General features: G+C 34.1%; 1 non-coding gene across 1 annotated transcript; it reads left to right on the forward strand.

The window, feature by feature from the left end:
- Positions 1–10,807: 10,807 nt before the first annotated feature.
- On the forward strand, positions 10,808–10,914 carry LOC148761216 (small nucleolar RNA R71). Its single transcript, XR_016028115.1, has one exon. It is a non-coding gene; the product is annotated as a small nucleolar RNA R71 (small nucleolar RNA).
- The last annotated feature ends 897 nt before the right edge of the window (positions 10,915–11,811 follow it).

Here is an 11,811-nt window from a genome sequence, read left to right on the forward strand (position 1 = left end):
GAAAGAAAGAGAGAGAGAGAGAGAGACTTGTCATGATAGCTTGAGTATTCTTGAGAAGGAATTCAACTACAAATCCACCAAGATGAGTAATGAATGAGGATTGATTTTAGATTGTTGATAATGGCTAGTAATTGAAGTTGTGAGTTGTTTTATTATTGAGGTTTGTTTATTTATTTCTAGAGTTACTAAAGTAGAGAGAATAGATAGCCATTTAATAGTAGTTGGAAGCTAGTTAGGGATGACTAGTAGAACTTGATTTAAGAAATAGCTTTTAGAATTGTATTTATGCAAATTGGGTTGGTTGTGATGTTGGTGTGTGATAGGTTCCAACAAGACCTCACATCTTCATTTGGAGCTACAGTCGAAGTTAGAGTCGAGTAAAGATTCAACAAATACCAGTGAGTGAACTTGCATTTCAAAAAAATGTTTTGGGGAGTGTCCACATGTTCAAATAAATCATTTGAAAGTTTCATTTGTTTTTACTTCAAAAATATACTTGGGGAACAAGCCCTTGATGAAATGTTCTATCATGTGAAATGTGCAATATGAATAGTTCATGCGTTATCACATTATATTGATATGTGTATTATGTTTTGGATGCTCTTTTATGTGATAATGATGACCTAGCTATGTGCGATGTGGGAATGCACATGAGCTAATGATGACCCGACTATGTGCGAGTAGGGAGTGCTCGTAAGCCGATGATGACCAGGCTATGTGTGAGTAAGGAGTGTACATGACAATGAATGAAGTGGGGTGGTGTATATGTTTATATATGTATATGTGATAGAAAGTTAATGATTATAATATGTGATTGAAATGAATAATGAGAAACTTGATTATTGTCAATGTGTTCACTTTGATGTGCAATATGGTAGGAATGGATTTTGTGGCATGTGAAAATCCCTTAATTGTCATCTGCCCTGAATCTCGCTGCAGCGAGAATGCATTCTTACTTCAGCGAGAAACTCTAGGGTGGTGCGGGCACAAACCAGCCTTGTTTCTTGCTGCAGCGAAAATGGATTCTCGTTGCAGCAAGAAACTCTCGGGTGATTCCAAATTTTGGTGCAGTGCTCTCATTTTGACAAAGATTTTGACCACCTTCTGATCAGAACTAGGAAAAATGGTAACATCAAAGTTGTAACCCAACCTCTTAGCTTTCTAATGGTCTAAAAATCATGTCAAGTGGACTTTTGTAGTGGGAGAATTTCTTGAAAAACCAAAAAATATGCAAACTAAGATTGTTTCTCACTGTAGCGAGAAACTTGCTTTCATGCTTGCTACCTTGCTTGATTTTGACATATTTTTCACCCATTTAACTTCATGAATTGATCATGGGTTTTTGCAACACTATGTGGTTATTAATCAAAGTTTGAAATGAGGGGTTTTTAGTAAGAAATTAAATCAATTGCATTGTTTTTGAAACAAGTGCATCATGATTTCCAAGTTCTCCTTATCGATTGCTTGTTCCCTTCTTATGTTCACTCACTGAGTTTTATACTCATGTTTTTAAACTTCATGTTTTCAGATTTGGAGGTAGTTGGGACCTAGATTGAGTGTCCACATATGCTCGTCCTCTTGGTAGGTACTATGGCATCTCAATAACGGTACCTTCACTTAAAGTCACTCTGCTAACGGTTGAGAGTCTTTTGTCTGTGTACCCGTATATGTAATGTAAACTACTAAGAGTCATGTTATAAATGAAGTATGCATATGTTGGATTGATGATGATGCCCTTATGAGACAGCAATGAATGATAGTACTTTGAGATAATACAAATATGAATATTCAATTGCTATAAAATATTATTGAAACATTCATCGTTAAGAATTACAACACATGGTTTTAAAGATGATGGATGGAATGAAGAATAGGATCTCATAAAGAGGCTTGCTTGGGCCTAGTGGGCCATGCCCATTGAGCCCATGAGCCGGTCACAGCACTAAATTTGGGCTGTGACAGCAAGTATACTTATCGAATGGATAGTGTATAAGCAAGCAGAGTATCGATCCCACAGAGAATCGATCTAAAATTTTACTAAGTACTAAAATTAGAATAATTTAATTTTATCTAAACAATCAAAATTAGTTGATTAACTGAAACTAATTAACAAAAATTTAAACTAAAAAGAAAAATCAAAGTAATAATAACTTAAGTAAAAATCAAATCAAACAAGCTTAGGATTGCAATATCCCTCACACTTCATCTAAATCTTACCTCTCTTCTTTAACTTATTTCAATGAGTTGAATTGCTAACCTAGAGGCCTAATTTATTTATAAGGGTTTCTCGACTCATCTTATAAAAATAACTATTTTAACCAAAACACTATATCCCTATGTGACTTGAAATTAAAATAGACTCATTAATTTCATGCTCTAATCTGGCTATATAAGGCCTATAGGTATATCCCTATCCTATGCATAAATCAATTAATATGATCATATGCTATCCCAATTTTAGACTACACTAAACTCCTTTTCCCAAATTTGTTTAGGTTCCTAAATCAATTTAATTGGTGGCCAAGCAATTAAAAGCATTAAGAACAAATTGGAATAAGCAATTCAATTCCCATTAAAGATAAGTAAGAAAAGGATTAAAAATTCAGATTATATGTTAGTTCAATTGCAATTCTAGAAAAAGAAAATTAGCTGCTCATGATTGCAAAGACAAAAAACATTATAATAATTTCAACCATTGAGAGTAACAAGAAAAATAAAAGCCAAGGAAGAAAACAAAACAAATATTTGCAGCCTTTTTCTCCAAGTTTCAGTTTTAACTTCTAGCTTCTTGAGTCTCCAAAAATTGTCTACCCTAATGTTCATAAAAATATCCTATTTATACTAATAAACTTAACTTATAATTCCTTAAGGTGACCTATGATTTAATTGGGCTTAAAAGTGGAATGAGAGGCCCAAAAAATCAATGGTCAGCTTTTAAAAATTTCCATTCCCACCATAATATATCTAACCATTTTTCGGACACAATTTTCTCTATCTTTAAGGTAGAACTGGGTAAAGTATTCCCAATGAAAGTTGTATCTCTATCTTTGAGCTTTCCAGTGGTCCAAGAACTACATCATTTGGAGTATTGTAGCACAAGTTATGGCCAAACACTAAAGCATATGCAAGTAGACTTATGAGTCTTTCAACACCTTACTTTCCAAAATTAAGCCCAATTTTCTTAGTTCCTACAAATAAAATATATAAAAAACTAATAAATAATAACCAAATTAAAAGAAATAACATTGAATTAAAATAAGTCACTTAAAAATAAACTAATTATAAAAATAACTAAAAATAACTAAATTATAATTGAAATTTGAGGACTTCACTAATATTTAATATGAAATTGGACTAAAATAATTCTATCAAATAGAATTATCACACCCCCAAACTTAAGATTTTGCAAATCCTTGAGCAAAAGAAAATCACACAAAAAAAACTGAACATAAAATCCTTAAATGAGAGATAGAAGTATCAAATCATGATTTCCCAATTTTTTTTGCAGAAATTAACTCAAATTCCAGCTTAAAGTAACATACAGCTAATCCTTAAAGTCATGCATCAATTCGAGTGAGAACTTTTTTTTTGAATGGACTTCCTATGTGTGGGTGAATGCTCTCTTACAAAGAATATCATGCAATTCAGATTAGTTTATGCCAAATCAAAGCATATATTAGTACTAGGATCCCATAAGTTTGCTTTTCATCTCTTTCTCCACTAATGTAGATTAACACTTATTCAAGGATCAATAGTTCTTTATCAAGCTTGTAGCGCAAGGCTAGGATTTAGGTATGATAAAGGATATATTTAGATTCAAATTCACCCTAAGCACGTAATTATTTTAGGACCTATAGAGCTTTATTTTCCTTTACCAAGTACACCATTTTCAACAATTTTTTTCTTTTTGTTCAACACTTTTTTTCTCTTTTTTTTTTATCACAATTCCACACCCCTAAACTTATTTCTTTTTTTATTGTAGGTAGTGGGGTGAATTCTAACAATTTTTTATTGTGTTATTTATTTATTAATTTTTTGTAACTCCACCTTTCTACCTTTTTCAACATTTAACTCAATCTATATTTTCTAAAACAATACATGCTTAGGAGTGATGGTAGCAAAATTGGAATTTTGTTTTAAGGCTAAGGTTATTATCAAGTGGTTAAACAAAGAAAGGGAAAATTAAGCTCAAAGGGGTATACTAGGGATAAAAGTTTAACAAAGTTAGCTTGAAAGGATTAAACGGTCCAAAGATGGCCTAAATCTTGTCCCATCCTAAGTGTTATCTAGAATTTCACATCGAGATAGAATCAAACAAATTCTAGAATCTTTGACTTCACTATACTTTTCATCAACATAAACTTTCTCTAAATCACATGATAATTCTAAGTAAGAGAGTATAGTGCTCAAATTATTGGAAGTCACATTCTAAAATAAAACTAACACAAGAATATCACATAAAATTAAATCATAACTATATGCTTCCCAAAATCTAAGAATCAAAAGATAATTAAAATATCATCCTAGGATTGGGACAATCATGAGTGAGGTGTAACTATCTTAGTTTTTTTTTTAACACAAATAAAACATTCAAGACATATCTTGAAATAAAGCTAACTAAACATAATGAAACAAACCAACACAATTCTAAAGCAATCCCCTAAACTTGGAACAAACATTATCCTCAATGTGATAAAAGAAAATTAAAGAAAAAGGACATGAATACTCCCTTAACTCTGAAGTTACAGTCTACAAGTCCTCATCATTGTCACCATTAAAAATCGTCCTTAGAGTCTGAATCCGTAGGCAACGAATGAAAAGTAGTCATACCCATCCCGATGCGTTCGGAATAGGCTCTCGGGCGGTTGGAGAATGTGGGGGGAAGAAGAAGAATAGAAAGAAAAAACATATTTAAAACAAAAAAGGTAGAGCGGGGCCTTACTAGCATCGTGGCCCTCATGCTCATCTCCAACACCCGAAGCATTACACTTTGGGCTTGAGTGCCGTGGTGCTGAAGGTTGAGCACCGCAGCACTCAAACATTTTGTTTGAAGCTCTTTTTTATTTAAAGCCATGGCTCTCCCTTTGAAGGCCACGGTGCTAAAATATTCTATTTCAGCTCGTGTTGTTTCTTGTTTCAGGGCCGCGACACTCAAGTTAAGGACCATAGCTCTGTCTCTTTTCTTTTTGTTTTTTAACCAATTACCTGCAAAAGGAAACATAAAAAAGAATTAGATCACAAGAAATAAATTGTTACTAACAAAACTTAAATAAAAGATAAAATAAGTAAGGTTAAGGAGCTTAGGTTGCCTCCCAAGAAGCACTCATTTATAGTCACTAGTTTGACTATAGCACCTTTTTTTACAATTCTTCATCCTCGAAATATGGTCTAAGGCTTTGCCCATTAACCATGAATGTGCCCGTATCCTCACTATCAATCTCAATTATTCCACAAGGATAAGCTTTTACTACTTTGAAAGGACCCCACTGTCTTTCTTTGTGTTTCCATGGAAAAAGCTTGAAGTATGATTGAGAAAGCATTATTACTTGTTGTCCAATCTCGAAAGGACATTTAAATGGTGGTGGAGGATGCTTCTTTGGTGATTGTTTATGTAACACCCTGTACCCTTGTATAGAAGCCAATAAGACCTTATCGATAAGACGAATGGTCAATTGATAAAAATTTAAGCGTCAAAGAACGGTGACAGGTGAAAAGAATGTTTTGGAATAAAATAATATTAAAATTATTAATATTTTATTTATTGCTAAAATTATTCATGAAGGAGGACTATATGACTAGTCTAAGTGGGGGAGAAGAAGTAACAAAGACTTTTGAAGAAAAATGATGTTAGTGGGGCCCACGTGTCTTTATTAAATAAAGCTAGAATGGGTAAGTATATATTTAAATACTATGGTGATACCTTGGTGAAGTGCAAATTTTATATTTTGTTTGCATACATGTAAAGGAAGGAAATTAGGAGGAAATTAGAATTAAAAAAATGTTAGAAGGACCAAATTGTGAAGGATGAAAAGTTTGGAGAGGCACATGGTAAATAAGGAAAAATGTGAAGACTTATGTGTAATTTCAACATTTGAAGTTAAATGTGAATTTACTAACCAAGGGAAGTTAGATTATGTAGGGTATGAGATGTACATGTGAATTCACTATTACATACAAATTATAGCATGCAAAAAGGAGAAGTTAATGGGGAACATGTGGGACCCCCACCATGTGAAGAAAAAGAAAGAATAAAGACTAAGCTTGTTTGCAAGTAATGAGATTGGTGCATTAGGTGGGCAAATGAGGAAAGTAAAATGTGGGATGCATGTGACTAGAATGGTCTAATAAATGACCAATTAAAATACAAAGTGAAGCTTGTGCATGAAATGTGATTGGAGGAATAAGGTGGACAATGAAATAAACCAAAAAGAATACCATGCAAATCAATGCATGTGCAAAGTAATTTAGCCAAAGGATAAAGGGATGGACAAGAAAAACCTAGCATGCACAAGCCACCAATGAAAAGTGGCATTAATAACAAAGAGAGGAGTTGAATGGAAGGCATGTAAAGAGAAAAGAAAAGAAAATAATAGAAAAAGGAAGTGATTTTGTGCAATGCGCCCATGTATGAGCAAATTGAGAAAGTGAAATCTATTTTCAAGGCTTTTGCCTTGAGAGGTCCGCCCATAACCAAGTAAGAAAAGAAAGGAAGAAAGAAGAAAGAAAAAGAAGAGAAAGTAAGAAAGGAAAAAAAAAAAAAAGAAGGTTCGACTTGGAGGAACTAGAGACAAACCAAAAGGTTTTCCTTCCGTCCACACGCTATTATTGGAAGTTTAAAGAGAACTGGTGGTTTGGCTTAGAGATTCCTATGTAAGGAAAGTAAAAATTATCCTTTTGTTTGAATGCATGCTCTTTGAATCGATTATAATGTGAGTTTTGCTTATGGTAGCAAGAATCTTCAAGAATTCAAGAACCTGATGCATGCATGTAGATGGATCTTGGAATGTATGGTGATTTTAAGCTAGATAGGCAATGGGTAAGTGTTTTAGTCTTGAGTCACAAGTAGAAAGGAAAAATGAGATGTGTATTGATTGTCTATGTTTGTGGTAGCAATGGTGACTAAGGATGTGAGGAAATTGTGAACTATATGTGGAATTCAAGCTAAAATCGAAAGGCAAGCATGCAATGTGACTACATTGTGTTATGTTGGCTTTGGTTGGTTGATAGTATGTGGATTGTATGTTAAATAATTATGAATAATGTTGATGAAAAATATGAAATTAGGTCAAGGATTTATTGATTGATGTGCTGCCTGTGTATGAGTATAATTAAGTGTATTGAGTTTGAATGGTTGCTAAGAAGTGTATAAGTAAAGAAAGTGTGCTGTGGTAATATGCCGTAGGAGGTAACGGGTGACCAGCAAGTAGAATTAGCTAGATACGCATCCGAGTCAATAGCGACATAGTGTCCCGCTATTGTACGATGAGTAGGGGGTGTCTATTTCAAAAGATTCCGTAATATATATGCAGAATACTATTTTATATACCACTATTCGTGATAGATTTATAAATTGCAATTTTGGAAAGCATGAGTTGGTAGAAATGCTAGACAATTGTGGATGCCATAACATTTGAAAATTGTTCTGACTACATATATATATAAGTTATACACATAAAGGATTTCAAAATTGGGAAACAAGCTTTTTAATGCGATTTATGTCAAAATGTGCCTTATTAATTGTGTGATGTACATTCATGAATGAATTTCATATTCACCCTACTGATTTGACATCTAAACCTCATGCAAAGGTTTTACATTGCAAAGTTTTACAAAAAATGGTTTTAGTATGCTACCATGATTAGCATTTGGAAATGGTTTGAAATGAGCTTTTGAGAACCCAACTTGATTTTTAAATGGTTTTGCCAAACTAGGAGATTCGAGAGTAGGTCGAATGTCACATCGGGATAGTGTGACCCTTGTGCATAAGTGAGCTCTAGTTAAAGAATCTTTGGGTTGCCAATGGGCTATTAAACGTGGCTGGGGCCACGATCTGTGATTATACGTGGCAAGGCCATGGGTTGTTATATGTGGCTAGGCCACACGTGATATACATGGTTGTGACCACATGATTTCTTCGATGTTAGACAACAACATTGAGACTCCATGGTTGTGGGATCCGGTGGAGCGAAGCTCCCGGTTGTTATTACATGGAAGTGGGTCCATGGGTTGATATTTACGATTTCCTACTCAAGAGTGACATCTCTTTGGGTTTTCAAACATGAATTCTTTCGCATGGTGAGAAATATGCGATTTTCCCCAGCTCCCTTATTTATATGATGGATTTGTGTTTAATATCTCGTGGATGAAATCGTTATAAACTTGTGTATAAGTATCGATATTGCTTGGTTTTATGAGAGTGTGCATGTTTATGTTGACTTGATTCGAGCAAGTTGTTAAATAATTTTGAGAGTGGAAATCTTTTACTTGCACTGGTTTTATTATATTGCTTGAAACGTTTATTTTGCAACACAACTTTCAAGTTTACATGTAAGGCACAAATACCCCATTTTATTTTAAAGCGTATACATATATTCTCATGTTTTTAATATTCAAATCTTTTATCCTTAGCTTGTTTCCTATTTATGCCCTGCTCACACGGAGTTGATGATCACTGAGTCTGTGAGACTCACCCCCTTATCTTCCTTTTGCATATAAGTAATCAGCTCAAGTGTATTGCTCAACACATCGAGACTTGTTGCAATGTAGGTAATGGCATCTCTTAGACTTCTACTTTGAGTCGCTCTGCTGCATAGAGGTCGTGCTGTGTGAAAGTGTTAGACTTATAAAATTATTATTAGTCTTTCGGACATGTATTTGCTAAAAACTTTGAGGTTGTGTAATGAATACCACATGTGATGTTGAAATTTCTTTGGAGTTTATTAAGTCTTGTTATTGGTATCTAGATGTTACTTCTTAGTTATAGCTATTTTTTTGGTTTAAATACACGATAGTATTAATGTTGCCAGTTGATTTTAATTATCTGGAATCTCAACTAAGGCTTGTTCGGGATTTGGCGAGTTCACTCATAAGTCTCGAAAGTTGATAATAATCGGGGAAAAGGTTATTACAGCTTGGGTCTCACGGGTGGAGGTGGTGGCTTAAACTCAAAGATTGGTGCTTGCTCACTTGTAGGTGGAAAAATAGGTTCACCTTTGCCTTCATCTCTTAACTCCACTCTATAGCAATAATTTGTAGAGCTAGGATGTTTATTTATGTTGAAAATATTAAACTCAACTACCTTTTCTCCAACTTTAAAAGTTATCTTGCCTTCCCTCACATTAATGATTGCACCTGCAGTAGCCAAGAATGGTCATCCCAAGATTAAAGGAATTTCCAGATCCTCTTTCATCTCAAGCACAATGAAGTCCACCAGAATGTAGAGATGCCAACTTTAACCAATACATCCTCAATAATCCCAACAGGGTATCTGATTGTTCTATCTGCTAATTGTAAAGAAACTGTGGTAGGTTGTATCTCGTTAAGTCCAAGTTTCTCAGCAATTAACAAAGGCATGATTAAAACACCTGCACCCAAATCACATAAAGCTTTAGTAAATTTACATCTGCCAAAAGTATGAGGGATAGAAAAACTCCCTAAATCCTTAAGTTTTGGTGGAATCTTGTTTTGAATTATTACGCTACACCCCTCAATAAGTGCCACTATTTCAAAATCTTCTAGTTTCCTTTTCTTGGTTAAGATGTCTTTCAAGAATTTAACATAACTTGGCATGTTTTCCAAAGCTTCAGCAAAAGGGATATTTATGTGGAGCTTTTTGAAGACATTGAGAAATTTCTCAAACTATTTATCAAGCTTTTGCTTTTTCAACCTTTGTGGGAATGGTGGTGGAGGATAATTTGCTTGAGAAGTCACTTGATTTTTAGCTTGCCCATTATTTGTCTTTCCCACTTTAACTTTTTTCTCAACAATTACCTTGTCATCATCTACATGCTCTTTTGAAGATTCAATTGATTTTTCACTCACCTTTTCAACTTCTTTTCCATTCCTAAGGGTAATTGCATTACAATGTTCCTTACCTTTAGGATTGACTTGTGTATCACTTGGTAAGGCACCTTGGGATCTACTATTGATGGAGTTTGCAAGCTGTCCCACTTGGGTCTCAAGATTTCTCAAGGAGGCTCATTGTGTTTGAATTATAACATCAGTCTTGGATATATATTGTAAGATAAGTTCTTCCAATTGGGACTTCTTTTCAAGAATTCGTGGTCTAGCTTGTTGTTGAAAATCGGGAGACAAGATGGGTTTTGAATTGGAAGGTCCTGCATTGTTGTTCCATGAAAAGTTGGCATGGTTTCTTCAATCAGGATTTTATGTATTAGAATATGGGTTATTTTGCTGCCTATTGATGTTCCCCACAAATTGGATTGATGCAGAATGGTATGGACATTGATCACTTGAATGACTATCTCCACACATCTCACAAACTACAAATGAATTTTGAACTGCATGAACTCTCAGTGTGTAAAACTTCTTAGATAGTGCAGCCACTTCTGCAACGACTTGAGCAGTTAAGGTACAAAGTGCATTAATTTCATAGGCTTCAACAACTTTTCTTGAACTAGACCTTTATGAAGGCCATTGATAATTATTTGAGGCCATCTCTTCCAACAAATTATAAGCATCTGCAGCATTCTTACTCATTAATGCCCCACCGACAGTAGTATCAATTGTGGTTTTTATTGACCTAAACAGCCCATTGTAGAATGTCTAAACTTGCAGCCAATTAGGAATTCCATGATACAGACATCTTCTAAGTAGTTCTTTAAACCTTTCCCAAGCTTCATACAAGGACTCACCATCAAATTGTGTGAATGAGGTTATATCATTCTTCATTTTTGCAGTTTTGGCAGGCAAAAAAAATTTTGCTAGAAACTTTTATGCCAAGTCTTCCCATGTAGTGATTGACCCATTAGGCAGTGAATTAAGCCAGCTTTTTGCTTTATCCCTCAAAGAAAATAGAAATAATCTCAATCTAATAGCATCATCAGTTACTCCATTGTATTTAAAGGTATCGCAAATCTCTAGGAAATTTACCAAATGAGAATTAGGATCACCACTGGGTAACCCACCAAACTAGACTAAAGATTGAATCGATTGAATGTAAGTTGGTTAATTTTGAAATTATTTGCTTTGATGGAAGGTCTCCCAATGCTTTGGTGCAAACCTTGCAAAAAAGGAACAGCATAATCTCGCAGTGCTCTATTTGCTTCGGGGACCAGGTTAATGGCATTATTGCCAATGTTATTGTTATCCTTAGCCATTATCTGATTTAAAGCTGCAACTTGCAAATTCTCCCTTCGACGTCTTCTGAAAGTTCTTTTTATCCCAAGAGCAAAAAGAATAAGATTCAAGTTGCTTCTTCTTTGCATACAATGACCAAAGATATCTGCAAGCAAACAAAATCTAATATTAAAACAAGAAAACTAAATATGAAGTAAGACTAAATTGCTTGGTATTAGTATTAGTATAAATTCTAGAAACAATGCCCCGGCAACAGCACCAAAAAACTTGTCAGTTGAAATTATACTACGCAAGTATACGTATCGAATAGATTGTATATAAGCAAGCAGAGTATCGATCCCATAGAGAATTGATCTAAAATTCTACTAAGTACTAAAATTAGAACAATTGATTAACTAAAACTAATTAACCAAAATTTAAACTAAAGGAAAAATCAAAGTAATAATAACTTGAGTAAAAATCAAATCAAACAAGCCTAGGATTGTAATATCC

This window comes from Theobroma cacao, chromosome 8 (genome assembly GCF_053813885.1).
Source record: "Theobroma cacao isolate CCN51 chromosome 8, ASM5381388v1, whole genome shotgun sequence".
In the NCBI taxonomy this organism is placed as follows: domain Eukaryota; kingdom Viridiplantae; phylum Streptophyta; class Magnoliopsida; order Malvales; family Malvaceae; genus Theobroma; species Theobroma cacao.